At 34.1% G+C, this 24,910-nt stretch overlaps 1 long non-coding RNA gene across 1 annotated transcript; it reads left to right on the top strand.

Moving 5' to 3' along the window:
• Positions 1–13,835: 13,835 nt before the first annotated feature.
• On the top strand, positions 13,836–24,757 carry LOC125592354. Its single transcript, XR_007328250.1, has 2 exons — positions 13,836–15,179; positions 22,358–24,757. It is a non-coding gene; the product is annotated as an uncharacterized LOC125592354 (long non-coding RNA).
• The last annotated feature ends 153 nt before the right edge of the window (positions 24,758–24,910 follow it).

The raw sequence follows: 24,910 nt of genomic DNA, 5'->3' as shown, positions 1-24,910 counted from the left end.
CCGGAGCGACCAAGACGGAGCGAGGTGGGTACATCGCGCGTCAAATCCATGAAGTGCGAAGGAAGCCAAAGCGACATCTCGGAGAGAGGTGGCGAACCCGTTGTGAAGCTGGAGCGACCCACTGGAGCGAGGTCACGAACCCGCGCACAAGATTTATATTTGGTCGATTTTTCATGTTTTGTTGGACCTTCTCCGACTTGTTTTTGAGGCCCACTAGGTTTTTAGGAGTCCTATAAATACTCTCTAAACCTAAAATTAGGACTTATCTTGTTTTCTATCAAATCAAAAAGCCACCTTAGGTGAAAGATCTAATCTTGATCAATTTCTTTTGTGTTTACTTGATTGCTTTGATCATTAATCATGTTTAGACTTAGATCAACCAATGATCTAGTGTTTATCATGATAATGAGTGAGTAGTCATCTTTGGATTCATGGGTTAGGATGATTAGGATGATTAAGTGATGATCAAGAATGTTTAGAGTGGATTAATATGTTTTCTTGCTTGATTGAGTGATCTTAATGTTAAGCTAGAGTTGGCCATTCTAATTTAGAACTCTAGACATTTCATTGCCCGGAAGGTGTTCGATGAAATGTCTGAGTCAACTCAACATGCTCTTATCTTACTCTGCCAAAGGGATTTAATGTTAGGGGAGTTAGGAAAGTTGAATGATCCATTCTTAATGATTGCTTAATTGACACAAACCAAAGGAATTTGATGTTTGATCACGAGAGTAAATGAGCTTTTATCTTGGAAGAGAATTTGCTGAGAATTGATATCTATTTAGGGGAATGTGTTGATTGAAACCTTGCCATTTTTGATTAAATCTTACTCATCTAAAATCAAAATTCTATGCCCATGATTCCTCTTTTATCTATTTGATTGAAAGTTACTTGTTAGTTGTTCTTGAAACTTGTTAGTTTGATTGAATCATCTCATCTTATTGATTGCATTTAGTTTAATTGAAAACCTGAATTCTCTTTGATTCAAAACTCGTAGAAATAGATTGAGATCTCAGTTACTACGATGATTTGATTATTGGACCCTTCAAAAAAATCCATTTCAAAATATAACCTTCTTTTTGTCGCCAGAGGAAAATATAACTTTATCGTAATACTATGACTTTATACCTACTTTTTTTTTGACATCGACTTAAATATATAATCCAACAATACAGCATGCAAACGGACGTTCAAATTAAAAAAAGGCAACAAAGTCTAAACATTCCTTATGATCAAAATTTTAAATTATCATAAATTTGAAACGAATTATATATGCACCTATGTCATAACTAATTAACATTCCTTCAGAAGATTCCTAGTGAAAATATATGGTAGGATACTCATCCTAAACTTCTTTGAAGACAAAAGTCCAAAAGAAAGAGATAGAAACCAATAGAGAAGTATAACTTCATTGGAGTAAAGTGAGAGACATAATACAAAAGAGAGCTAAAAATCAGTTTCAAATTAACTTCATAAGATGACCATTTCCATAAATCTGTCAGAAACTAAACCCTAATAAGATGGTAAAATGTAATATTGGAGGTGGGGGTCCGTATATCCATTATATCCATACGTAGGGTTGGACATTTTATCCGTTAAATTTGATTCGATTCGCTATTCGTTTCGATTCGATCCAAAAATTCTGGATATTCGTAAACTTTGAAGCAAAGCAAATACTAAAAATAAATATCCGTTAAAATCGAAGAAAATCACAAATATTAAAATTTTGGGAAGCGGATATCAGATCTGATCCGGCAATATATAAATACATGTATATCTTGATTATATTTAAACTTTTTAATGTATAAAATTATATAATTATTATTCTAACATATGATTTGATAAATTCTATTCACATTATTACTTATATAAAAATATTACATAAAAGGAAGAGAGCATATTTATGACAATTATAATTTTTTTCTTAAGTTTTGTGTTATTATAATTGTTAACTAAGTTCAAAAAATTTACAAAATATGTATATTCACTACTTCTTTTAATTTTTATCATATATATCATGCAAAAAAATATTTTACAAAACAAATTTGTATCAAATTTTTAAAATTATTTGTATTAACCAAAACATATGAGATATCCGTAAGTATTCGTAAATATCCGCAAATATCTATTTATTTTTCGGATATCCGTTTTTCCGATTATCCGTATTTTTCCGAAGCAAATCAAATCGAAAAATTAGATATTCGTGACATACAAAGCAAATCACAAATATCTTCAAAAATTCGGATATTTGATCCGTGCCTAGCCTATCCATACGGACTTCCGACTGACCCGGTTCTAAAGAGAAATGAAACCCAAATAAGAGAAGAACTTTCAAGCCTGTATCCGATGATCACTCTCCTACATGCATGTTTAGAGAGGGATCTGACACATGCGATGGGACGGCTCACCACAACAGGATGCAAGACTTGGCTTCGGCGCCGAACATAGCTGTTAACTGCCTTGCCGACCACTGTTCATATCAGTTGCTATAATAATATCTACATGGAGAAGTTGGAATAAAAAAAAGAGAGAAAACGGCTTATAAAAGGGAAATTGCAAAACAAGAGAATGATGTAGAAAGAATGACTACCAACTTTTAGATTACTGACAAGTTGTTCTTTGTTCTCGAGATTTCAAACTTGTATCATCTTTTCCGAATCGATGTATTCATTTCATTAAACAGAATTTTTGAATTTACTTTTGGTTATTATTTTTTGATTAATCTCTAAACTCAATTATAGATTTTAGACTTCAACATATAAGACTCGAGAGGATCATACCACTTTATTTATTAGATAGATAACAATCCTCAGATTTAATATTTCTTCTTCTTAAAAAAATATTTCTTTTTCTAATCTGTTTCTTTTTTTTAATAAAGAATCTTCATCAAATCTGTTTATTGCAGCTATTTTGATTTTATTAACGGCATGGATAACGGCATTGGGTTGGTTCAAACATCGACGTGCATCCTCCTCATCGTGGAATCTTACATGGGCCTTGACATTTTGCTAACCCTGAGTAAAACATCTTATAATATTCCATCTATTTTATAAATAATAGTATTTTGAATTTTGCATATTTTGTTCATATTAGTTCGCAGTATTAACTAATTGCAATAATTTGTTGTTATATTTACTAGGAAACAACTCTGTGCGTCCACGCGTGGGAATAAGGACGTTTAATTATTATATTTTCATGTATTTCCTTGTTATTTGTATAATTTTTGTACTATTTATAAAAAAATTAATATAACTGTTTTAAAAAGATATATATATATAGACTTATAAAAAGTTGTAAAAATAAAATGGGTGTTATAATGTGCAAATATATTCTTGTGTGTAAACAAATAAAATAATTTTTGGGTAGCATTGCAATTCTAAGTAACGTAATCATCTTCAATGATTTTTTTCCTTTTTCTTTGTGGCCGTTGTCTAACTTCTTGAGTTGCTCCTTTTGTTACATCTAAGTTGTCGTCTTCACTTTGTTTTAAATTTTTCGTTGTCAATCTCCATTATTTTGTTTTATTTTCTTTGGGAGTAGTAATTTCTTCTTTTTCGTTGTTCTTGTCCCTCGTTTCGTTTATTTTAATAAGCTATATCAAAACATTAAATGTAAGTTTCTTTATCTCATCTATATATGTTAATTTCCTTATATATTGATTATAGCAACCTTTTATTTAAACCTTAAATCTATTGTAAATTTATTGTACCTCTTCAAATTTAATTGGGGTGCGTGTGATTCCTGTAATAGTTAATCCAGCTGAACTTGAATTATAATTAAAGGATGTGACTTTAACATTGAATTTGAAAACTTTCCCAATAAGTTTTTGAGATAAGAAGTAGATAATCGCGTTATCACTTGAGTCATTGTATGATTCTTCCTGCATATAGTAGTTTTAAATATCAGTTTAACTTTATACAATAAAGTTTATTAATTATAATAATTAGTATTAAACTTACATGATATTTAATCAAGTATGTTGCTAATTTACCCATAATTCTGGTCATGGCTTTGTTGAATGTGGTTAATAATGCAGTTTCTGAATTATCTTCAACAATAATTTCAAGTTTATACATGTATATTAGGTTTATTATTAATAATTATTTAGCTATCAAAAGTTATTAAAAAATGTTTGTCCTATGTTACCTTAATATGCCAACAATATCCGGTTTTGTGCATTTTTTGCAAATAAGTTTCCCATCCATTTTCTGAAGTATTTTAGCACAATGATTACAAGATATGTAATTCCAACCATTCCTTGAACTAATTTTAATAATTTTTCCTTCGATGGTAAACTCTTTCTTCTGTCAATATATATTCCGCCAAGAAATTATTATTTTTATATAAGTATGTATTTTATATTATCTTAATGTCGAATGTTAGTATTAAAAGAATTAATTATTTAGGTACTTCAAACAAATCTTTGGCAATGAAATCTATTATTTCTGATATTTTGACAATGTTGGCATTTGTTTTCTTTAAACTGCTTTCGCCTTTCACTTGTAGTGGATGTGTTCTGTATTGACGAAAAATAATTTTTTTACGGACTATGTATAATCCCCTATATATTATTTGTGAAACATTACAACTTCTTTTTGTAGCCACATGTCATCACTAGGATGATTCTTAGAATTATTAGAGAAATGAGTTGGTCCATCTAATTATATAATAAGCTTTTTATTAAACTAACCATAAATTCATTATTAATGTAATTTATTATTTCCTTAAATAAAGATTACGGAATTGCCTAATGTGGGTAAAGTATATATGACAATTAATGATTTTGAATAATAAAAATCTGATAAAAAAATGTATCTTCTATCAAATTTGTTTAATTTAAAACTATTAAAATAATTTTTTAAAAAACACAATAACCATATTATAAAAATTTACATTTTTCTGTATATTTTATATTTTGAATTTTAAAAAATGACTATAAATTACTAAAACTGTTAAAAGTCTCACATTCAAATTTTGCGATCCATGGTTTAAAATTTTTGTTATGACAAAATACAAATGATTACAAAATCATATAAGTAAAATTCTAATTTAATTAATCATTAAGATTTAAAATATATATGTATATATATCATTCTAAATTAAACTATAAACCATATTGAATAAATAAATATTTTAGTTTCAAAATTTACTCTGAATAATTTTTTTTGATAAAAGTTTTGAACTAACATTGATAATTTTTTTTTAAATTATCAATTATTAAAATTATTAATCCCACAATAAAAATTTTGTTATCTGTAATTTAAAGTTTTTGCTATTAAAAATACACATGATAAAAAAAATATGAGTGGAAAGCATCATTTAAAAAAATAAAAAATAAAATAGACATTAATATTAAAAATATACTATGTATGTTAATATTATTTAAATTTAATTACATATCCTATCAAATTTTTTAAAAAAAATGTTTGGATTAATAAAATTGATTTATAGGTTTGCACCAATTTAATTATATATGTAATAGTTACTGACTTTTAATTATTTAATATATATTTTTTATTTTATAATATGTAAGAACATATAATACATAAAATAATTTATATATATAATGTTTATCCCGCGCAAGGCGCGGATCTTAATCTAGTTTATTTATATTTATATTGTACATTTAAAAGTTACCTTGTTTTGAAAGATTGAATAATACTTAGTGGATCATCTTGATATATTTTGGAAGCTGATGTTGTGTTTAAGTAAAGATATCCTATTATTCATGTAAGTAAGATGTCATTTAATGTTAAAGCTTAGTTATTAATAATATAAATATGATTTTTTAATTAGAAAACCTGAATATGTTTTGGGATTTACACTTGTTATTATCAAAGTGGCACCCAATGCTTCTTTATTTTTCATCAGTTTTTGATACATATCTACTTTATTGCCCCATATAGTAACACGCACTTTGCTTCCCCTGTAATATAGTTATTACGTGATATTATATAACATTAATTAAGTAAACAGATGTGACAATTAATATAAATCAGAATTTTGAATGTTGTAATAAATTTAATATATCAAACAATTGTAAAGTGTGGACGTTGTGATTGACAGCATACACCACACACGTTCCAGTTCTTTTGACACAGCACAACTTTGACTACACATGTTGTTTAATATTGTTTCATTTTATCATGTGAATGAACGGTTGGTCATTTTTAAATTTTTTTTTTTTTTTTATAATCCAGGGGTTCCCCGCTTCGCGGGTCATTCTCCTGGGTCCGGTCAGGCAGCGTTCCACTTCACCCGGGAGGACTTTACCTGGGCTGGATCGAACCCAGTACCGCTTTTGGTGTCCAGAAGAGGTAGGGTAGTTTCCGCATGGAGGGAAATCGAACCCGGATGGTGGTTACCACCACAGGCCCATCCTGCCACTTGGACTACCTCATCCGGACGTCATTTTTAAATTCTTTTAAGAAGGAAATGGTCTTGTTTTGAAAACATGAGAGCCGGATATCGGTGGTTTAAAAGTCTAATGGGATTTCGAACAGTTTGTGATGTAAAAGTGGTTTTGTTAAAAAAAAAAATGAAGTAACTCGTGATAAGTAAATTTATTTTGGTTACATATACTATTAAATATATCGATTATTTTTATAACTCATCGATGTAATGTCTAACTTACCCCTCTAATTGTAGGTCTAGGTTTATTCTTTTTTGTCCAGTATTAGTATTTTCCGTATTTATCTTTTCTTCAACCACAACACCTATAATATCTGCAATTAACATTATTTCTATAAGTATGTTTTCACAAGTTTAAAGTTTTTTGCTTATGGACTAGGTAATTACCATCATAAGATAAGTTTTTGTCTGCAATTTCTATAAGTTGATCATAATCACGGAACGTAAATTTCCCACAATTTATTAATATACTCTCCTCTGATACAGGAGTTATTGTTGAGTTTCCATTCAAACGTATAAGAAAAAAATGGTCTGAAATTTTATAACGTTCACCAACCCGCCATACTTCAAAATTATTGAATATATATATTTTGCCTTCCAAAAGCTCCATAGAAAATTGATGAATATGACGTGTGTAGATTGATCCCATAATGGTTGATTCCTATATTAGGAAAAAAATTTAATTATAAATATATATATATATATATATATATATATATATATAAATGTATTTTGAGGGAAAATATTAAAACACTACCTTTTCATCCGGTAGTAAGAAATTAAGGCTTATAATTTCATTACCATTCTTAGGATTGTTAACTTCCCATAATCTAATTACTCTTCCTATAATTTTTTGTTCTCCACGTTTCATCATAATGTTTTCAAGAAACTTGTACGAAGGGACTTCAGGTTCTTCCATTTCTAAATTTTTTTTGTTAGTAAATTAGTGGTCTTCCTTTTCTTTTATAGAGGGAGAATGCATCGAACCATTGTATCTGTTAGATATGGAAAGTTGCGTTGCTTTTGTTATCGTAACCCTTCTTTTTTAATAAATCTATTTTATAATACTGTGGAAATGATTGGACGTACGGCCTGTATATTTTTTTCTTAATACGGACGAGTTGTATTAAACTAGGGGTGGAGCTCCGCGCAAGCGCGGGGACGTTAGCATAACCGAGATTGTGGAATTACAAAGTGTTGATGGTGATGGTTTGTAGAGTTTGAGTATAGATGTAAAGGTTGTAGAAGTGTTAGGAGTTGTTTTAAGAGAAGAGGATTGGTGTATTTTCTATTATTATGCTTAGTGCACATATGGAAAGTGTGTAATATTCGATGGGGAAAAATTATTGATTTAGAAGAAAACGTAGCATTGACATTAGGTGAACTTTTTGTAACTATTAAACATGAGAAACAGTTATAAGCGGATGGAGTACATTGGAGTAATGCGGTTTTAAAAAACATGAAATAGAGAAAATTTTGAAATGTCTTGAAGAAGCAATGCATAGCAAATGAGAAATATAAAGAAACGGAAGCAGGGTTCGGTTCACATTGTTTTCATTTGGAAACATTACTCAATTGAGTATTTGGGACCATCTTTGTCCGCTTCATTTGTTGACGTATAAGTGGCAGCAGCGGAAGTTGATGATTCCCCATATTCCATTTTTCTTTTTTTTTGTTGCATTGATGGTTAAAATATGTAGAGTGGTGTATAAGTTAGTGTAAAAAATATGAGACATATGTAAACGTTTAGATTAGTTAATACTATAATACCTCCTTGTTAGGAATGGCGCTCATTTCAGAGAAGGTGAAGGTAGGGCCGTTGTCTGTTAAATTGTCTGTCGTCACATTTACATGATAAATAAATTTTTGGCCTTCAAGTTCTGCAATACATTTTGGGAGTCTATTGCGTAGAAGACGATTCACCTGAAATACGGTATAGGTTTTAGTGAGTATTAGAGTTTGCAGAAAAAGTGGATTGTAAGAAATGCAAACCTCATCATCAAGTAAAGTTGCTGCATCTTGTTTAGTGAGCTTCATGATCTCCTTGTCGAGCACCAAGAAAGTGGCATAATTTTCACCATCATCGACCAATAATTCAACCTTGTACATGTATTAGACGATCATATGTATGATCAGAATCTAGAAAAGACTGTCTATTTTATGGAAATGCATTGTTAGTTTCTAACCTCACAACAGTGGTGGCATTGGTATCATGACACTGGTCGCAGGGGTGAGATGTGGCTGAGTTTCCAACTTCTTTACCGCAGTGAGTGCAAGTGACATAGTACCAGCCCTTTTGTGCGACACCCTCAACAGTCTGAGCTATGCAAGTAAAATAAGCTTCCTGTGTAATAAGAGACTGTGAATATGGAGCTCCATTTATTAAAATATGAAAAGGTTCAGAGGTTTAAGACGTTGGTGACAGTGTATTACAAACCTGGCTAGAAGAGTTGGAGAGGAACTTGCTGAGATCTCCCGTTGGGCTAAGTTCTTTGGTAGTGATCAATGTTTATGCGTTGAGACTTGGTAAGTCCTCGCCTACTGCATCACTAAGACTGGAGTCAATGCTGTGATTAATTTATTGGGCAGACAGCGTAATTTTATATAATTTGGTTATATTAAAATACTTGTACCTCATCGTGAACTCTGTGATTGCAGTGAGATTGTTTCCGAAATAAAACTTGGTGGCAGCGGTGGAGTGGAGGTACAGGTGATCTGATGAAAGGATAATTATAGTGTCTTCACTAATGGAATCTAAGTTACAAAAATATATTATTAAGTTACCTCCTTTTTTGTGGGTTTAGACTTGTGATCACCATGACAGAGTTTGTGGTCTCCCCTGAATTTAGAAGACCCTTAAACCTAGCAGCAGCTTCGTCCAGTAAGGACAAGTACCCTTCGACGTTTCTGTAGATTATTGTGAAGGGAATAAAGTAAGCAGATGAAATTTTTAAGCTAATGTGAAACTGTTTTCTTCGTATAGTCACTGGTATTTTCCCTTCTGTTTGAAAAAGTGTAATCCTTGGCAATAAAATTGATTTACCAGCCCTATGACCTGTAATAATTTTTACATCAATAACTTTATACCCTAAACGTGTGATTACAAGTCTGGTACCGTTACACAAACCATCTCTTTGACAAAGATTGCGAATTAGCATTACAACTGAATTAACTTTAAGATGTAATTTATGCAGTGGGAAGTTCGGAAAGTTCAATGTATCTAAATACTCTATTGGATACTGAAAACTGTAGTCTCCCTCATCATATTCGTTATTACTAACTGAATCCACACTGGAATAAATTTGTGATTTTCCAAGAAGCCATTTCAATATTTCTGAATTGATTACATCCACCGTATCGTTATGTGGGCTTAGTATTGCTCTCTCCCTTAAATGGTCTATGTTCGTATAATTTTCTTAAAAAGAAGTGTCTACATGTTTTGCTAATGATGATATAAGTTCTTTATCCGTTATTAACATTAGACTATCATCCACATAAATATGATCTTCATATGAGTAATTTATACCCTTACTATTGTCTTTCGGGGCAGTTCCATCACCTACAGAGAGAATCCATTTTGCAAATTCAACTTCTGTTTTATTTATTCTCATATTTTGTGAAAGCACAAACATTTGAAAAAATTCCCACAAATATGAACGGTTTATTGAAGCAGCTACACAGTCTTGCCTTGTCCCTTGGGAAATAATAGGTAAGGTTTGTCGAAAATCACCTCCTAGTAAAATGGTCTTCCCACCAAAAGGTTTTAAATGTGCATCTTTATCTGTTTATGACATAATATCTCTTAGTGATCTGTCAAGTGCTTCGAAAGCATATTTATGTGTCATTGGAGCTTCATCCCATATAATTAATTTTGCTTGAATCAATAAATCAGCCAACATAGTTCCACATGTAATGTCACATACAGAGTCATCAAATAAGTTCAAAGGAATTTTAAATCGTGAATGAGCTGTTCTACCACCTGGTAAAAGTAATGCAGCAATACCGGAAGATGCTACTGGTATTACTATATTTTTTCGGAATGTAGCTTGTTAATTATTGTGTTATATACAAATGTCTTTCCCGTGCCTCCAAGGCCATATAAAAAGAACAACTTCCCACTATTATTGTGTACTGAATCTAATACAACTTCATAAACTTTCTTTTGCTCTTCATTAAGTAAGGAAATTTGTTCTTTAGATGAATCTTTTAGACATTGTACATGTAAATATTGTTCATCAGAAAGTACAGTGTTAGATAAGCGTCCAATAGAACTTTTATCAAGTTTTGGCAAATCCGTATAATTTGATAGAGATTGATCATACTGAAATAGCAACAACTCAACTTCAATAAGGGTATAAGTTTGTAATTCTACGTCACTTAAGTCATAATCGGTGAAATTTAAAAGTCTTCTTTGTTGGTAAACTATATCTTCACTCATATATTTCCAGAATGCATTCCATAATTTCAAAGGACTTGAAACCTCACAATGGACTAACAACATGACAAATAATTCCCGTAATTGCTAAGGGGTGGCCCATGTGGCAGCCTCTGTCATAGCTTCATGCCATTCTTCATCTCCGTCAAGTAATCCACGTGCAACACATGATTCATGAAACTTTTTGTATTCTATACCATTTACAGTTAAAATATCTTCAAAACTTGTAGGTCCTTTCAAATGGTTGATTAAAAGCCTCAAATAATATAGTTTACCTGAAGAAGGATGAACATTATAAAGTCTTCCAATAGATTGACCTATTTTTCTTTTTGTCCAAGTATGCTCTGTTTTATTCCAAACATATTTAGTAGGAAATTGAACATAGGTTAACTTCCTTGCATCAGGGTCAATCTTATTTGTTTCTAAATAAGCCATAAACATACTTGGTCGAAACTCACAAATGGAAACAACTTGTTCTAGATCTGATGAATCATTAAAAAGAGCTGGTTTTTGGCCTGGAAGATGAATACTTAATCTTTGGACTGCAGGATGTTGGTGATGTATCTCAAATTTAAAAATTCGCCACATTGATTCGCAGGCGGAGACATATCGGCAATCAAGATAATTTTCAATCTCATTTTCATCATTGGATTTATTTTCCAAGACAATTGTCACTTTGTCAACCCCCTTTGTAATATATTTGAAAAGATATTTGATAGCGCTTGTTTTATTGCAAAACTCTACATTTATATGAGCTTGAAATTGTTTTAGTAGATCTAAATTGTGAGGAACAACGTACTGATTATCTAATTTGATATCACCTTTCATAACATAGCTGGACAATAAATCCCTACGTTTATAAATAATGTATCTTTTATCATCAAGGCATGAAGAAATGCAAAACGGCCGAGGACATTTTTTTGTGCAAATACCATTTTTCATACAAGAATTGTTTGGTTTATCTAGTCCACATGGACCATGTATCATATGTTGCTCCACTAATTTATAACCTTCAGGATCAATTATTCTATCTAGAAATTCAACCGAGACAAATTTATCAATTTCATTGGAACTTACATTCTCACGCCCAGCCTTCAACCAAATTAGAATATGTGCATGAGGAAGTCCTCGTTTTTGAAATCCTATTGTATAAACAACTGCATAAATAAAAAACATTAGTACAAGTAATAGTCTGCAAAACATACTTTAAAACTATTAGAATGATAATGACAATAGTTAATTATATACATACCTCCACTGATTGGTCCAAAGATTTTTTTTTTTTTTTAATTAAAACCATTAATTGATCCAGTTTTAAATGAAACACTCGTGATTCTATATCAGGCCTATCATTAGCTGAACTATCACCAGATATTCTTAAATATTCATCTATTTCAGCCCATTTCGGATTGGCAATCATTGTAATAAACAAATCAGGATTTCCATAACAACGACAAAGTGCCATTGCATCTTGATATTTTTCAGCCATATATCTTGGACTACCCGTAATTGATGATGGCAATACAATTATTTTCCCCAGACTTTTGGAGTCATGGTCTCCTCTACATAGAGCATCTTTTACATTATTATATACATCAGCTCTAATTGATTTCTGATTAAGTTTAATAAATGTAAGACGGCTTGCTTCAATAAAAGTAAAAGCATCTACTACATATTGATGAAATAATCTACCGCTACGGGTAATAGTAGATGCTTCAGTGTTTCTATTATGAATACGATACATATAGTATTCAGTCATTTTAACAAAACCATTATTTTGATTTGATTGTGATTTTTGGACCTAAGGTATTCCATCATAAAATCCAATTTCTCCGTATGGAAATAATAAGTGATACTGCAATGACATATATAAGGGATGAGTAGCTAAAATTCTCTGCAAGTTTCCAGTTTTGTGTTGAACTAAAACATCTCGTTCACCAACAGTAGTAGAAAAATCACCAACTATTAAACCTGCTATTTCATTAGCTGATGGCAATTCATATTGTCTTTTCCGTATATCATATCCTACCATATGAATTTTCATTTTCGCGCTATCACCACTTTCATATTTATCTCTAGCTTTTCTAAATATTTTTGCTAGTACATTGTTTTCATCAAGCATTTTTATCAGGGATGCTAATATTTGTGTATCTAATGTTTCGTTTCCTTCTCGATTCATGATTGAAAGACTATTTTTTATTTCATTAGATGTATCAAATATATACATTTGTAAAAAATTTGGTCTTTCACCATCAACTGGTAAAAGTGATCCAATACTATGATAATTTTCACCATGAACTTTAAAGCAAAACGGACCACCAGAGTTTATTATTGAATAATCTATTTCAGCACCCATAGAGCACATAGACAATAAAGAATTAAATACTCTAATATTGCTCCTAAATGATGGTTCATTTAATAGATTTTCCAGCTCTATCGGCGGATCACGAATTATGGGTAATTTAATGGGACATTGTTTACAACATATAGTAAATAGTGGATGTTTGGTTAATCGGCATTTTTCTGTACTTTCAGCAAGCCATACTAAAGCATTACAATCACCACAAGCATTAGTGTTTTTTCCAAATTATTACTTTTGACCATTGTCTTCTTATCTATTTAAATAAAAAAATAACCATTTTATTTTCTTCCTCATCTTTTAAAAATACCAACAATCGATTAATTATTACCTTTGTTAGAATGTTTATATTCATCATATTTTCGCTTCCTTGAATCTAGTAAAAATAATGATTTAATTATTGACTTAAATTTAACTTAAATGTTTAGTTTGATACAAATATTTTCTATGTTTAAAAATAAGTTAACACTAACATTTCGGCAATTTTGACTGATAAGATTGCTTCCCACTTTTTTCAGATGTTTCCATATCCATAACCATATCAACACATTCTGAATGAATGATGAAATATGATTAACATTTCATTTACAAATTTGAATGATAAATTTAAAACAATATAAATATATATTTTAAAATAGAAAATTCTTACTTGTATCATTTATTTTTAAAGGTTGACCTACAAATTTTGAAATGATTAGAGTTTGTTTTATTTAATAAACAGAATAATTTATAATTATAAATACATTGAGATTTTTATCACCTTGCTCATTATAGAATTTGGGTAACATAAATTTCTCATCTTCTTGTCCACCATACATGGAAAAATATCGATCCGTTCCATCATGTGTAACAAAACTGTTTTTTTTTTTTTTTTGAAGATTGTAAGAGTTTTCTATTTTTTAAATATATATTTATATTGTTTTAAATTTATCATTCAAATTTGTAAATGAAATGTTAGTCATATTTCATCATTCATTCAAAATAATGAATTTGTTGATATGGTTATGGATATGGAAACAGCTGAAAAAAGTGGGAAGAGTGTAACAAAACTGTTAGAATAAGTTTTTTGGAGGCCGGACATATTCTGAAATTAAACTGACAAATATTAAAATGAGTATATACAAAAAACCTTAACATTACAATTGCAAAGGAAAAAAACAAATAGACCTATATCTATATATATTTTTGTAAATTATTTTTGTGTGTTGTATATATATATTTTTTTTGTTCAACGTGTGTTGTATATATATTTCCATGAACAACAGATTAAACAAATTTGATTGGCCGTGGTTTGTTTATTCCATTTTGCAGAGTTAAAATCTAAAAGAATTTTTTTGCTTTCCCAGATCCAACCTGCGCCGTCGCCAAAGGCTCATTCTAGAAACCGGCAGTTTGCAAGTAATACGGTTTCCGGGACTTCACGGCGGGGGTGTCCAAGCCCAGCATCGATTCGTCACCAGTCACCGTCAGTATGCCATTCTCGGAAGGGTCCACGCAGCACAAACCGCTGGCATCTTACTTCCGGCTCAAAACCCTAGCGGCCGCAAGTTGCTTGAGTCTCTAGGCTCCTGACAGGTCCGAGCATCCACGTATCCTTCCTCAATCGAAGCCCTGACTGAAGAATCCGGCTAAGAAGAGAGGAGAGGGAACCGCTATCCGAAATCCAACCTCCGCCGTCGCCAAAGGCTCACTCTAAAAACCGGCAGTTTATAAGTAATCTGGTTTCCGGGACTTCACGGCGGGGGTGTCCATGCCCAACATCGATTCGTCAGTCACCAAATCCTAGACGCCGCAAGTTGCATGAGTCTCTTGCTCCTCACAGGTCCGAGAAGCCACATATCCCTCCTCAATCGAAGCAATGACTGAAGAATACGGCTAGGAAGTGAGGAGAGAGAACCACCATCCCAGATCCAACCTCCGTCGTTGCCAAAGGCTCACTCTAGAAACCGGAGAAGACAACTTCACTCTTGATAAGTACTCTCTTCTACTTATCAAAACTTATACCGCTAGGTTTTGAAACAGGATCTAGTAAACAAAAGAACGAACATGTATAAAAACAGATATTTACGAACCTTTAATTTGAGTTGTGTAGGAGAAAATAAAACGTCTACTTATCAAGTACCCTTTTATTTCTCCAGAAGCTAGATCTTTTTTTTTTATATTAGATTCTTTTTCTATTCAATTTAGGATTATCCAGTTCAACCAAAAGGTTTTATAAAACTTCCCCGCTGTAAAAGATTCTATATATAGATCATGAAAGGGTACATCAATTGAAATTCTTCCTATAGAGTTGTGACATGAGCAGTTATGTGTTTCAAAGGATGTGTTCTTTAGATTACATAACTATTCAATAAAAAGGTGTCAAATATAGATTTTTCGATGACATCATCAAAAGTATTTTATATCCTTTAGATCAAAGAAAACAGTAATTTTTGACCATTGGATTAATTTTTTTTCCTATAAAAAAAGATGATGTCATAGTAGAACAAAAATTGGTTTGCTATTATATATAGATATTAGTGTATGCATTATGCATACTATTAAATATAAGTTCAGGTCCAAAAATTAATACTAAATTAGGCAAAAAAATCAAAAATTAAGAAACATAATGAATATGATTGTTAAAGTGGAAGACACAAGACAAAGCTAAATAACGAACTCATATTTAATTATATTTTTGTTCGTATTTAGTTATGTTTATTAAATCTATTTAATTAAAATTAATTAGTTTATTGGTTAGCGGTTAGCGGTTCTTTAAAGGCCCAGCTCTATCCAGTTGGTTGTAATTAATTGTATTGTTTGGTTCTTGCGAGCAAGTCTAATAAGATCGTTCCATGGTAGACTCTCTGAGAGATAGAGGTCACGGTGGTTCCCTTCCGAACATAGGGTATCGTTTTTGTTTTGGTCTCGGAGATACCTAATCTACGGTGGTGTTCGTCCGCTTTGTCTCTGGAAAGGGGAGGTTTCCAGCTTCTACTTCGCCGGCTTACGTTTCCGTAAGGCGGTGGATTTTTCAGCACCTATCGTCGGCTTTGTCCTCGGGTTAATCCCGATTTCGTCGATCTACGAATTTGTGCTTCATCTGATACTCTGTCTCTCGATCTGATATTGATGTCGCAGGTTGTATGTCGGTCATAGAGGATTGATGGTAGACGTTTTAATCTCTGGTGATTTCGTAGATCTGTGTGGTTCTGCCTTGGATCGGGTTTGCATGGCGTTATACGGTCCGCAAGTTCGGTCGAGGAGATGAGTCGATTTGTGGGTGGTTTGGTGGCTTGCAGTCTTGAGATGAGATCTCGATTATCCGATGATGCTCTCCCAAGACGTTGAATCAAGCGAGAAAGATGATGGAGTTTGGTTGAAACCGGTGTGGTTTCATTGATCGTGGTTCAGATGTGTCGGTTCTGGTGGACGTCCGGTGGGTTCCGGTGGGTTGTCCCAAGCGGTGAAGGCGATGGGTGGTTCCGACACGTGTCCTCGGTGTCACTGCGGTTTCGACACGTAGCAGAATTTTCGAGTCTTGTTTCGGTTTGGGTTGGATGGGCCATTGTTTGGGCCTCTTTTAGTTTTAAAGTTGGGCTTGTATGTTTCGGCCTGGGTGCCCTTTAGTTTGTTGGGCCTTATATTTGTAAATTTTTTGATAAATAATATTATAGATGGCAAAAAAAAAAAGATGGTTCCAGTCTAGTCTAGTCTAGTCAAGCCCAGTTTTTGGTGTAGTTGAAAGCGTGGTACGCTAAACTTTCTCTATCGGATTGATTCACTCATGAGATTAGTCGGATGACTCTGAGCCAGGATTACTAAAAGAAAGATTTATAATAAAATGTTGTAATTAGAGAGATAAGAGACTGAATATTTCGGTGTTATTATTAATGATTAAAGGGGTTCCTTTATGTAAGGATTACAATGTGAAGATAAATGGAAAGTATCCAAAACCTAAACTCACTAGAATTAGGAAAACTACTAATACATAATAATGGAAAGATTACATCTACTAGGAAAAGAAAAGGGTTTCATTTTCTCCAAGCTTTATGGCCACCTTTCTCTCTCCTGAAGTCGGCTCTCTCTCTCCTCTCTCTAGGCTTCGGCCATCTCTCCATCTTCTAGGTATTGGGCCGGTCTCGGTCCGGGCCTGGTTAATGGCAATCCACTCGATGATTTATAACACTCCCCCTTGAATGCCATAACCATACATGATTTGTAGTACGCTTCATGTTGCCTCATTAAAACCTTATCAAGAAAACCCAGTGGGACAAAACCATGATGAAGGAAAAAGAGTACAACACGCACTACTCCCCCTGATGTGAACCTCACTGTAGGTTTCTATATTCTACGCATCTGGTGCGTGATCTTTCCTGTATATGTAGGAAGGGAGTAATCGGTCAGTTTCATTACTGAACCGTAATTAGACCACTTCGACTTCTTAGGTTGTTTCTCATGTCCTTTGACATTGAGTGTCCCGGTAAAGCATGTGTGCTAAACAATGTGAACCATATTGTTCTCGGGGATCACTATTGGGTCTTTGCAAATCGTGTTTGCATGTGTCCATAGTCTAGACGTGATCGTCTACTGTTAACTCTTTACTATGGTCTGATAAACCAAGTACTCATGGACAATTTACCAAACATGGTTATCATGAACCTATGTCTCGATCTGGCCGATCCATGTCTGGGTCATAGATCTCGTCTATACATGTCCACTACTTGTCTCATGAGTGTTCAAGATCAATGATCATTGCTGTGAGTTTATAATCTCTTATTATGGCTCTGCGGCCGAACACTCTCATGGATGTGGACATCGATTTCTTTGCCTTAGGCAGTACCATATCTATCTCGGACATTGTAGTCCTTTATCCATCTCTTGATGGTGTCTCATGACCTCTGTTGCTGTGGATTATATCACACGCTAAGTATATATTATTAGGTCATAGATCTTGGCTCTCACAAGCTTATGGACTATAATACATTTGTATCTAGTTGATATGTTGTCTCTACTAGCCCATGATCAAGAAGAAGGGTCAGACGCCTTTTAGTCATAAAAGCCGGACGCGTCTAGTAGAAGAGCCAGACGTTCTTTGCTGAAAAGCCGGATGCCCTTAGACGGACAGAGTCGGACGTCTTTAGTTTGAAGGGCCGGGACACTTTTGGTCGGACACCCACATAGATTTATTCTATGCCTACTAACCTCTTTTAGGTTTAGTATAATCACAAGGAATTTCAAATATATGGACTGTACTGGATTGTCTTTTATACAACTCCAAGATCAATGATCATGCGTGATCAATTTCTTTTACTATATGCAGCTGCTTTATATTTCAGTCCATGAATCAGCTTAGGAACAAAGCTGTTCTTTCATCTTATCCAGTGATCCATATGCTGCTTACTACATCATTTGTATCTAATATCTTTCTTATGACCACACCATTTTCAATTTCGAAAATCTGTAGCAACATCCACCACATAAGAGTTTATCTCCTTATAATATGTTCCTTTGATCTCTGTGAGTACCTTGTGTAACAAGCTATAATCTAATGTTGTTAAGTAGGAAAACATGAACACCTTTACATCATGTACATCTCTCACGGTTTCTTTACCTCACAAGATCCATCTATTTCACTGGTTTTATCAGATGGCGTTTCTGTATATGTATATGGCCAATATGCCTATCTCTCTTTTAGATACTTTGAACCTCCACGTTTTATCTTTTCTAATCTCTATGATATTTTATGATTGTACGAGTACTCATTCGTGGGTTCATGATCCTCGCTTATCTCTTTATGTTCAAGTGCTATAACTTTATGTATCTTTATACAAACGTGTGTGTGTGTCGACACTTTCATGTGGTTCCATTATGTTCCAGACATGATCTGATCACATTGAGATTTCATTATCCAGGACCTTTGTTACCTAGTAGCTTGGCGTCCCAAGCCACATGGTTTGGTACCTTAGATGTGTAGTTGTGCAACCTTTTCTCAATGTCTGGTATGGTTTCTCTTATAATCTCGGATCTGTATTCTATGCACCATTCTTTTCTATCCGAAATTTCTTTATCTTATGGAACATTTGGTCTATCTTGTATAGACTCTATAGCAACTTGACTATGTCTCTTCTAGGACATTCATTTGGTGCTAAGCTGGTTAGTCATTTCTCGGGTCAGTCTCTGGCATTTCGATTAGCTTCTCAATTAGCTAGCTTTATATAATCTTTCTTTGGACGTCTTAAATTATAATGTATAGTCCGAGGATCTTTGTCAAGACAATGATGGTTAAAACCATTCTTATCATTCTTTTACTCTTAAATATTTCTTTGTCCAGCTTATAATCTTTCTCCTTTAATATTGAATATCCGGATTCATTTGTTTCATGCAATCCGTACCTGGCCACTATTTTGATCACCCATGTTTTGGCTCTCGGTCCTTTTGATTTCGTGGAGAAGATCTTATTCTTATATATTCTCAATCCTCTTCTGAGGTTCCATCTTAAACGGCACATGTATGTATGTGGTGGTTTATTCAAAATCTCTTAAGATGGTGTATGTCTGGTTTTATGACCCGTATTCAATCTGAGATGGGAATATCTATGCTCACTTATATGGCCTGATGCATATTATCATTCTATACATGTAAATCATAATGTCCCCAAGCTTATAGACTTTATAGTCTTATCCTTATAGGTAATGGCTTACATGGCTGATAACTTATAGGTAATAGTTTACTTGGCCGAACCTTTATAGGTAATGGAACGTGTGCGGCCAAGCCTGCACTATGCGGTCAAGTCACGACCAAGTCACGGCCGAGCCGTTCATTCTCATGGTCTCTTCAGCCGGGTAATGGCCTCTTTGGTTTGGCCGTTTGTATCATGGCCTCTACGGCCGAGGAATGGTCCTTTATGGCCGAGTAATGACCGAGCCATATAACATGGTCTTAGACCATAGTGGTACACGAACTTGTAGTGTTGATCATGAGTTTATCCTCTCTCCCCCTCATGACCATACTATAAGGTCGTGGTGCTTGGGACAATTGAAGCCTAATGAGTTTCCCTTTGTGTACATGTTTCACAACGTGAGATCTTACGAGATAACTCTGTGCCTTTTCAATCTTTGCATCAAGTTTAGACTAGGATGGCTAATCCTATCATGCCATATAGTGTATAATTTCGTGGTGTTATCTCAATATGGTTACCACATCTCTTGCCTCTTTATCATACTGATCTGTAGCATAGTTTTGATCAGTAGAGATCATAGGTATAGTCTCGACCACTTTCTTTCAAGATCTTAGGCGTTTTTCTTCTTTAAATCTAAAGGAACTTGTTTCCTTTTGTTTGCCCATTGTTTCTATTTAGAAACCATATTATCATTACTCAATGGGTCACATATTATTGGGTGTGTATAATGCCTTATAGGCAATGCCTTAGCCATAGTTTCTTTACTAGGCTTACTATACCCCTTTCATGATTTCTTACTTGGTATTATGCCCTTTAGGCAAAAATAGAATCATTCATATGTTCAACTAAGATCAGGCAAGATAATGAATTCAAAACCAATTCCATTGTATATATAAAATCATGAATGACAATTAGGTTAAAGCAAATCATAAATCAAGGACTTTAAAATAAAATGTCGAGATCCCTCTTATTCAATAGACATGTCGGCCACTCCTTGAGTTATATTGGACACCGCTCCCTTGGATTCATCCTGATCTATATCGGTCTTATTTGTATCAGGGTATCTCATCTCACTGCTCCTCTTTAGTACCTTGTCATTCTCAATCACTGTTAGGCAAGAGATCAGGTCATTGTAAGTGGTAGAACCTCTTTCTATTGTAGATATGTTTTGACAACAAATCTTCTGGATGGAATGTGGAGTATGTCTTGAATAGACAATCATTATCTGTTACCTCTTTTCCACATAATCTCAGTTGGTACACAATTCTGGTCAAAGCAAAATGGTACTCGGCCACAGACCTAAAGTCTTGGTATCTGAGACTCATCCAATCATGTCTGACCTTTGGTAATAACACAATAGTGTATCTGGACTTTAATTATGTCCAAAGGTCACGAGGATTCTTTATATGTATATACTGATTTCTCAGTTTCTCAGTGAGATGATGGCACATTATTGTAATGGCTCTTAACTTTTCACTTTCAATTTCATCATTTCCTTCAATGATACATTTTCTGAGTCCTCTAGACTTCAGGGCAATTGAAGTGTTCATTTCTCATTCTTGATAATTATCTCCAGAGAGATTTAGAATGGCATAATCCATGGGTTTAAATCTCGGCATCTGAAATCATCAATCAATTCATGATTCAGAATCCTTGCAACCAATTTAAATAATCAGTGCACATGATTTCATAAGTCTATCTTTGATGCTTAGGCCATACGGCTTTGCATTGTGATGCTTATACCTCTCGGCCATTATAAGATACAACGATCTTAAGGATCAAATCATGATGCAATCCGGTTTATATAACCATCCGGATACTAGGCCACATGGTCACTTTGATATGCACTAAGCCACACGGCTTTTAATCAATCAAGGGCACAAGGCCGCAAGTGTGAGCAATGCATTAGGCTACACGGCCATATACAAAACGGGATCTAGATGCATTCAATCCTATTTCTTAGTTGCATATCTATTAAGTTTTAGAATTAAATAATCTAGCAACCTAACTCTCATTCAATATGTAAATTCTTTAAATCAATCTTTCAAGCTTTAAGTAATGAGAGATTTAAGGTTCAAGACCTTTAGGAATTTTAAAATTCGAGATTTAGTTTAAAAAAGATTCAGATTCAAGTTTTAAAACAATCCTAATCATAGCTCTAGGCGATCAATCAAACACTCAAGTTTCAAATCAAAATTAAAACCAATTTTCCAAAATTAGGGTTTTAGGGGATTTTGAAAACTTTGATCTTTGATCAAGAGGATTTGATTTGAGATTCAAAAACCTTTAAGGTTCTGATTTTAATTGATCAATGGATCAATCTCGTTTTTAGGTTTAGATCGAACTTATAGAGCTTCGATTTACTCATAGAGGATTGATCTATTTAACCTATGGCTTTTAGTTTTAGAGATTATCTTTTAGGGTTTCAATCTTTACAAAACAACCAGTTTCGATTCTTGTTTTCAGATTTCGAATTACCTTTATTTTGTAGGGTTGAACCGGACCACCAAAGTCAGATGAACCTCTAGTTGCACACGGACGCGAGCTGGCTCCTTATCGGGTCGCAAGATGGGACGGAACGCGAGCTGTATGGAACGGTCTTGCGTCTGGTCACGGATGTGTGCTGAGGTAGTTGGACGCGATCGGGACGCGTCTTCTTCTTATCTAGTTCGCGAGCTGCTGCCTTTGCAAGCGGCTGATCTAATTGCGAGCTGGCTGTGATGCGAACGTGGGCTGGCTCTATTGTGAACAGGAAGCAATATGAGAAGAACCGTGAGCTGGTCAAGATTGAGATCGTCGGTTCATGGTCAGTATATGGATCGCGAACAGCTTTGTGTTTGAGATCTTTGCACCAACTCCTCTCAGCTCATGAAATAAAAACAAGGAGTATTAGATTACATGAACACCATAATCTGAACAATATATCATCAAACAACTAAGGTATGATAAACTTATCTTTCACAGGATTTGAATTTGGCTAGAAAATCTTCTTGGTTCGGATTAGGGTTCCAAAAGACCAAGGCGGCGCCGCGTACTGTTTCTGCGAGTGAGGGCGCGTCTGAGATCGGAACGACGAACGGTTTGCGCTGATGGATTCAATTTGATATTTGGCTTGTCGTCTGGTTCCTCAAGCTTTGAGAGATAGATCGATTTTAAGTTGCGCCTGATTTAGGGTTTATGTGTGACGGATTTTAGGTTAAGTTTTGTCTCAGGGTTTTGGAGTCTATCGTGCTGATAACGTGTTGTAATTAGAGAGTTTAGAGACTGAATATTTCGGTGTTATTATTAATGATTAAGGGGGTTCCTTTATATAAGGATTACAAGATGAAGATAAATGGAAAATATCCAAAACCTAAACTCACTAGGATTAGGAAAACTACTAATACATAATAATGGAAAGATTACATCTACTAGGAAAAGGAAAGGGTTTCCTTTTCTCCAAGCTTTATGGCCGCCTTTCTCTCTCCTGAAGTCGGCTCTCTCTCTCCTCTCTCTAGGCTTCGGCCATCTCTCCATCTTCTAGGTATTGGGCCGGTCTCGGTCCGGACCTGGTTAATGGCAATCCACTCCATGATTTATAACATAAAATGCATTTATAGTGTACGTATATCATGCACTATGACTAAATTTCTAGATAACGTTCATAAATAAAATCTACACCTAAAGATAATATTATAAAAAAAAAATTACAACAATAACTACAACTACGTAGACGTTCAGAAATAAAATCCACCGATTCAGATTATTATTTCCCATTCTTAAGAGATTTTTAAATACTAATTAGAGTTTAATTATGCACATTTAATGCGTCTGCAAAACCAAATTAAGCAAATACAAAATAAAATTCCATATAAGGCTTCACTCACAAATATTAAATTTTTAGAGTAGTCTTTTTTTGTCTACATATAGCTCTATCTAGTTCATTTATGTATAACTCCACATCTCTGCGCAGATCGTACCATGGTTAACAACTATATAGTATTCTATTTCTAGTCCAGGTCTGCATTATTTACGATTTGTAATGCTACTTTCTTTGTGCCGACAAACAAATGTAGGGAAAGAGTTGTTGGAAAGAGAAGTGGACGTGACTATCTCCACCATATCCACTTATGTCCCCATATGTCTCCTTTCCGTTCGTTGTCAGTACTCAGTAGACTCCTTTTTAAGAAAACGAGAGAAACATAGCTAGACGCAAATCTAAGAAAATACAACATAAAGAGCGAAGTTTTTGCTTAATAAAAAGTAGGGGGCTTTTGTCCCTTGCATCCTACCAAAAAAAAAATCTTGTTCACCTAACGGGGCGTTGTTTGAAATTATACAGTAGATATAGTCATATAGGCCTGGCTTGTCGGTCGAGGAATGACTCAATGAAGTCTGGAATTACGTTCCTTCCTAGGACTGTAAACCGCAGCAGGAAAGGGGATTTTGCTAAGAACTGACTGTTGAAGATCTAAAAGTGATAAAATTTGGACTGAAAAAAATAACATTTGATAAGACTTGCTAACGTTGGAATGGAGAATTCATATATATTACATCAAACCTTTTCCCTTAGGATAAATTTGTTTATAATGCTTAGTCAAGTTGTTATTTATCTAATTTTCAAAATTGTATTACGTGGTCATGCAGCTAGTCTAATTTTCATTTACGTATTTGGCTGCAGAAGTAAAAGAAAAAAAAAAAGATAAATTATAGGATGACGACATGAAGGAAGTTTCTTTTCATTAGAGCTGGAAATTTTAATCATTGCCCGCGGGCCCCGCTCCGTTTGACCCGCCGCGGGGCGGGTGCGGGTCGAACCATTTGAAAATTTTAATTCGCGGGTGCGGGTCGAGATTATTTTGAGCGGGGCGGGTGCGGGTCAGCCGAATTTGAATCGCGGGTACCCGCCAACTAGAGCTGGGAATTTGGGTCATTACCCGCGGGTCCCGCCCCGTTTGACCCGCTGCGGGGCGGGTGCGGGTCGATCGATTTACAAATTTCAGCATGCGGGTGCGGGTGCGGGTTGAGTCGATTTTTAGCGGGGCGGGTGCGGGTCAACCAAATT

The sequence above is a fragment of the Brassica napus genome, chromosome C9, assembly GCF_020379485.1.
Source record: "Brassica napus cultivar Da-Ae chromosome C9, Da-Ae, whole genome shotgun sequence".
Classification (NCBI taxonomy): domain Eukaryota; kingdom Viridiplantae; phylum Streptophyta; class Magnoliopsida; order Brassicales; family Brassicaceae; genus Brassica; species Brassica napus.
This window is presented reverse-complemented; position numbering and strand designations above follow the sequence as displayed.